The sequence below is a fragment of the Danio rerio genome, chromosome 11 (genome assembly GCF_049306965.1).
Source record: "Danio rerio strain Tuebingen ecotype United States chromosome 11, GRCz12tu, whole genome shotgun sequence".
NCBI classification, from domain to species: Eukaryota; Metazoa; Chordata; class Actinopteri; order Cypriniformes; family Danionidae; genus Danio; species Danio rerio.
The window spans coordinates 12,422,234-12,429,340 of NC_133186.1; the positions used below are offsets into that span (position 1 = coordinate 12,422,234).

At 35.0% G+C, this 7,107-nt stretch overlaps 1 long non-coding RNA gene across 1 annotated transcript; it reads left to right on the forward strand.

The window, feature by feature from the left end:
* Nucleotides 1-4,027: 4,027 nt before the first annotated feature.
* Nucleotides 4,028-6,820, forward strand: LOC141376559 (uncharacterized). Its single transcript, XR_012387066.1, has 3 exons — nucleotides 4,028-4,182; nucleotides 4,694-4,932; nucleotides 5,018-6,820. It is a non-coding gene; the product is annotated as an uncharacterized lncRNA (long non-coding RNA).
* The last annotated feature ends 287 nt before the right edge of the window (nucleotides 6,821-7,107 follow it).

Below are 7,107 nucleotides of genomic sequence, written 5' to 3' on the forward strand. Positions count from 1 at the left end.
CTCTAGCGTAGGAGGATCATTGATGGACTGTCCATTTATTCACTGTCTTTTTACAGGTGTGTTTTGTAGTAAAAACAATAATTACTTTTTTTAGGTTTGAAATGTTTCGTAATTCGAGAGGTGGTGGGTCGATACGACAAAGAAGGGCCACCAGAGTGAGACCACAAAGGCAACTCACATTTAAAGTCTCTATGCTAAAAAACCCAGCAATTCAACATTATAGATCCCATAGGGGTAAGTTCACATATACAAATACTATTAATTGATTTTTTTATTAATATTATGATGCTTTTGCTTCTCAACATAAAATCTGTGACTTTGTTTCTTAATACTTTCAGATGCCACTCCACCCTGCCGGATTGTTGTGAAACGAAATTTAAGTGAGGAAGAGTTCAAGCAAGCACTAAGGGATCATTTTGCTGATCTTTCAGAAGACTTTGAATTGTGTAAAGTGAATGGCCAAAGACAGATAATCCCTTTACCATTGGGTTGTTTAAGCCCTGATCAAATTTTCACAAACAATGTTTTGGGAAGATCAGCACTCTACATTCGTGTAAAGGTGAGTAAAGTATTCAGTTGAGTTTTAAAAAATTCATAACATTGTTGTGGTGTGTGGCTTTTCTTGTTTGGCATCTTTACAAAGTTCTTTATTTAGGCTAAAATTCTAAGATTTGTAAAAAAAAATTACATTTTCATACAGTAGTTTATTCATTCATTCATTTTCCTTTGGCTTAGTCCCTAATTTATCAGGGGTCACCACAGCGGAATGTACTACCAACTATTCCGGCATATGCTTTGCGCAAACATGGGGAGAACATGCTAACTCCACACAGAAATGCCAACCTTTTTGCTGTGAGGTGACAGTGCTAACCACTGAGCCACCTTGCAGCCCTCATCCAGTAGTTCTTCATTCAAACCAATTTGCTGAGATGTCACCCTTAAAATAATTATCGGTATTTTAATAGTATCAGGATGTCACTGAATTACTGTCATGTAAGTTTAATTTCCTTTAAAAATCCATTTGCAAGGTTGACCACACCACCACAACCATGGCCATGGAGGGCAGCAGCCGACCGGCCCACACCACTACAACCATGACCACGGAGGGCAGTGGCCGACTAGCCCACACAAGTACTACCATGACCACGGAGGACAGCAACCGACCAGCCCACACCGCCACAACCATAGCGACAGAGGGCAGCGGACGACCAGCCCACACACCCACAACCATGGCCACAGAGTTCAGCAGCCGACCAGCCCACACAACCACAACCATGGCCACAGAGTTCAGCAGCCGACCAGCCCACACAACCACAACCATGGCCACAGAGTTCAGCAGCCGACCAGCCCACACCACCACAACCATGGCCACAGAGGGCAGCAGCCGACCAGCCCACACCACCACAACCATGGCCACAGAGGGCAGCAGCCGACCAGCCCACACCACCACAACCATGGCCACAGAGTTCAGCAGCCGACCAGCCCACACCACCACAACCATGGCCACAGAGGGCAGCAGCCGACCAGCCCACACCACCACAACCATGGCAAGGGCAATCCAAGTGTAAGTTCACTTCAGCCATCATGATCTATAGACTAGGTTCACAATCATAAGTTTACATTTTTTTATGTGTTTTACATTTTGCTAAAATTCAGAAGATGCTTTTTATAATTTGTTAAAAATTGTTGTGTAATATATGTATATTTATATGTCAGTAATACATGTTTTTTAAATGTATTACATTTAAAACTTAGGGAGGACTTCTATATGGACTCGTCCGAATCTGACATTGAAGAAGTGGCCATGGTCCTCCCAGTCAGGAGTAATAGTCCAGATGTATGTATTTCATTCATCCACAGTACTTGTTGGCTTTTTTGTTTATTAGCAAATATATGTTTTTTTGAATCACCCAAATTATTATTTGCATACAGTACCTGACTAAAGTTTTGTCGCCTATTCAACAGGAACAACAAATAATAACTTGACTTCTAGTTGATAATTTAGTGTCAGAAGTGTCTCTATGAAAGGTAAAGGCCTCTAGATGACGCTTATTTTAGCACAAATAAAAATATGATCATGCCTTGATTTGATGAGGACAGTGCGGTCTGACTCTGCTCAGACTAAAGTCTCATCACTGAACCGTCAGTAATGTCCAGTATAGAATATAAAGTGCTGCTGCAGTGGAGACAGAATGAATATTGCGTCTGACTCCATCATGAGCTTGGAGGACTGCATCCATACATCTCTGACAAGACTCAAATCACTGATTAATAAAGTCATCTGGAAAGAAGAAAAAAGCATTCAGCAGGACTCCCAAAGTTCATCATTGATCACCAATACCTTCTCCTTTATCTTACACCAGACATGCTCAATGATTTTTATGTCTGGTGACTGGGCTGGCCAATTCTGGAGCAGCTTGACCTTCTTTGCTTTCAGGAGTTTTGATGTGGAGGCTGAAGTATGAGCAGGAGCGCTATCCTGCTGGAGAATTGTCCCTCTCCTGTGGTTTGTAATGTAATGGGCAGCACAGATGTCTTGATACCTCAGGCTGTTGATGTTGATCATTCACTCTGCAGATCTCTCGCACGCCCCCATACTGAATGTAACCCTAAACCATCATTTCTCCTTCACCAAACTTGACGAAATACTGTGAGAATCTTGAATTCAGGCAGGTTACTATAGGTCTTCTGCAGTATTTGTGATGATTGAGATGTAGATCAACAGATGATTCATTAGAAAAATCCACCTTCTGCCAGTTTTCCAAATGATCAGCTAGATGTCAAGTTATTATTTATTGCTTTTACAACTGAGATTGATGACAAGACTTTTGTCAGGTAGTGTTACATTTGCTTATATATTTTTTTCTTTCTACATTCAGCTTTACAGAGAACTACCAGACATTCTAAAGGAGTTCCGTGAAGACAATCTGGACTTACATACAAACATAACGGTGATAGCACGGCGCAAACACATTTTGAGGAGTGCGTGCATGGCCTTGTCAAGAGGCTATTTTGAGTGGCACAAAGTTCCAAATATAGAGTTTGTAGGTGAAATGGCGGAGGATTATGGAGGTCCAAGAAGAGAGTTTTTCAGGTAAAAGTGAAATGTGTGTAATATCTACAGCCCCCATAAGTTTGTAAATGCCATATTTTAGCAAGTCCTTTATGTTGTTACCTATAAATGCATTAAATGACATTGAAATGTTCATTACATGGCAGCAATTTTTTTTTATGACAATGTAAACATGGTATTAGGGATGTCCAATTAGAATTTTTGCACCTAATATTAAGTATAAGGTATAAAATATCTAAATATTACACTATCTGAATATTAACATGTATATATTATCAGCCTGTAACTAATGCAAAAAGTGACAACTGTTTTTTTTTTTTAAATTGTAGACTGAGAAAACTAGGCAATACTTAGTTCTTTAACTAGAGGTATAATCCCATAATGTGATTTACAACGGTAAATAAATGGAAAATATAAAATACGGAAAGTGTTTATTAACAGATATTTTTACAGTGTAGTCCAGAATATGGTGACATGATTAAAAAATATTTAGTAAAATGTCTTAACAGCATGCGAGTCAGAAAAAATTAAGTATTTTTATTCGAAAGGTTCATAATAACATTAACTGTTTACAACTGTTTACTTTTTTTGTTTTTTCTTAGACTCCTCATGATTGAGCTCCAAAGCACCCTTGGGGTTTTTGAGGGCAAACCTGGGGAGCTGCTTTTTAGTTACAATCTGAAGGCTCTTGAAGAAAATAAATTTTATACAGCAGGAAGACTGATGGCCTGGTCAATAATTCACAATGGACCAGGAATCAGATGCATTAACAAGGAGCTCTTCCTGATAATGTGTGGCCAAAAACCTAATCTTGCCATGTTTGATCTTGCAAATATCTTGGACAGTGACAATGCAGAAAAGCTGACAAAGGTAACTAAAGTAGACATAATTCAATCTAATCTATATATGTCCCTGTTTATAAACAATATTTTCTTCATATGTTTATTAATGTAGGTTGTCAGATGCAGCACTTCAGAGGAGCTGAGAGAGCTGAAGAACTCTCTAGGAGACTGGATATGTGACTGTGGGGTACCCAGCATCTTTACAGCCTCACTGGATGATCTGACCAAGATTTATGGACAGTTGGTTACACATCACATCTACCACAGGTAAGAAATTATACATTTACTTTGACTTTTAGCTTCATGTCCAATAGGTGTACTGTTTTCTCTGTTGTTTTATAGTGGTGTCCATATTCAATGAGCTCATGTTGTTAGGAATGCCATAACATCAATTCGTGGACTTAATATGTGATAAATACTTATTTTATCAAAGCTAGTATTTCATAGTATATACTGTCATTAAGTTTATTAAACAATAAGAATTTTTTCATTTTTTCAACAGTTTCAACATCCAGCATTAAATTTGTCATGAATAGTATTGTTTGCTCTTTAACTTCATTTCATCATTGAATAATCAGTCATATTATCAAATTGACTTGAAAAGCACTTAAGTAAAAGAACTGAACTATACTGAACTTAAAAATTATTCCAGCTCAAATTCTTTTCTGCAGCACAGCTTGTTACAGTTGTATTATTTTAGGATCAGGATCAAATTTTTAGTTTCTGTTTTATTGCAGTGTATAAGTTATGACAAACTCCTTTTACATTTCTCTTACAGAGTAGCAAGTATGATTCAGCAATTTACAGCAGGAATGAACTCCTGTGGCCGTTTGTGGGAAGTTGCATATAACAACTGGGAGGCATTCCTGCCCTTGTTCACGAACACCAGGGATAAACTGAGCAGGATGGAATTTAAAAACCTGTTCGAAATTTCATGGTCCACACCGGGGAGCAACAAGAGAGACCTGGAGGAGGAGACAATTTTCCAGTGGGAATGCTGGCTGATGTCAATTCAAGGTGTTTTTTTAATGTACACTGTTTTGTATTTTGATTTATATTTGCTTGTTGGTTTTAAGATTATTTGTTTTGCAAACATTTACAGAAGGAGATGTGGCCATATCGTTTGAGGATGTCTTGGCTTTTGTAACAGCCGCAGATTCTCTTCCTCCAATGGGATTTGACCAAAGCTGCAGAATAGAATTCTATGCTCAAGAACCACAATTGAGAAGAATTCCATATGCTTCCACCTGTGCCCTGACTTTGTACCTGCCAAGAGGGGTGGCAGAAGAAGACGAGTTCAAAGACCTGATGTTAACAGCAATACAGGGATCATTAGGTTTTGGAAAAGTTTGAGCATATAGGATCACTTTATAACTACACACTATGAATCATCTATTAAACATTAGCAAATAGTGAATTCATTATCTGTTAAGCATTAACTCTACATTAATAGACATTAGTTTGCGGCTTATAAATACAGCTACAGAAGCTATATTCTTGCATTAAAAGCAAATTTAAAATTGTTGTATTTTTATACTTTGTTACTTATTAATTGTACATTAATAAATTAAGTATTGCATTGTAAATAACCATTTGTATTTAAAAGTAGTTGGGTTTTTTTTTTTCAGATCATTCAGAATGAGTTAGTAAATGATTCAAATCACACTTTTATATCTTATTATTCAGGCATGTAGTAATGGTTACTATGTTAGTACTCAACTTCATGCAGTTTTGTGACAATCTACTGAAGACTATTTATGCTTTATAGGTCCCTTATAAATGACAATTAATGAACAAAAAATGTTTGCAATCTTTTCTAAAAAATAAAATTACTGTAAACTTTAAACATTGCTGAATAACAGGAGTGTTAAAATTCATTTAGAAATAAATGAAATAAAACAATATAAAATTTAACAATATATTATAATACATTTAAAAGTTATTTAGCAATGTTGAAACTGTAGAGTGATTTTATTGTAGATAGGACTGCAAAGATTATTATTTTATTTTAAACTATTTTATTTGTGTATCTTCAAATGAATAAAAAATAAGTAATGTCATTTATTTTCTTTTTTTCTGTTAAGAATTTAACTGGGCCTTTAATGGTCATTTATAAGGGATTTATAAAGCTTAACTTTAGATTAGGTCACAAAACTTCATGAAGTTGACTTAATAATGCATTTCTTAACATACATAGCAACTATTAACACATGTCTAAATAGTAAGATATATGAATGTTAATTTGAATAGTTTACTAATCATTTACTAACTCATTCTGAATGGTCTTAAAATGGCATCAATTACTCTTACATAACTAGTTTGTAAATGATGCAATAATTTAGGATTGAAAAAGTAAACAAAGTATAGAAATACAATTAAGCATATTATACATGTGTTTCTAAGTCAAGAAAACAGCATTTGTAACTGTATTTATAAACTGCTTACTTATGTTTATTAATGTAGAGTTAATGCTTAAAAGATAATGAATTCACTGTTTGCTAATGCTTAATAAATTATTCAAAAGTGTGTAGTTATTATAAAGAGTCACCAGAATTGGTAACACTTTATAATAACTACACACTATGAATCATTTATTAAGCATTAGCAAGTCATTAGTTCATAATATGTTAAGCATTAACTAATTACTATAACTGTACATTAGTACACGTTTATAAATACAGCTACAAATGCTAGCTATACTTGTTTATTCTATTAATGTAGTTAATGCTTATCAAATGATAAAATACCTATTTGCTAATGCTTAATAAATGATTCATACAATGTAGTTATTCTAAAATGTTACCGATTTGTTCAGTAATAAGAAAAAATCCTTTCAGTTCAAAATCGATATCAATTTGATTTTTGTTTATAATAAATAAAATTTTGAATGTTTTTGAAAACATTTAAATCGGTTGATTTTTTTAACAGTTCTGCTCAACATTCTACAGGCTCGATCTAAGTGAATTTAATTGTAAAAAATAAGTAAATAAGACAACACTTTTGCTGTTGGACCTTGGTCATTTTAATTTAACATCTCAACATTGCTCTTTATTTACATTGACGTTACATTTAATTTAGCCATATTGGCTAAATTGGCTTAAAGAGCATATTGTAGGTTAATAAACTGTTTAAACAAAAAGGTAGAATCGTTTGTGAAAATACTCTATAATACCATAAAATACCAAATTAAAA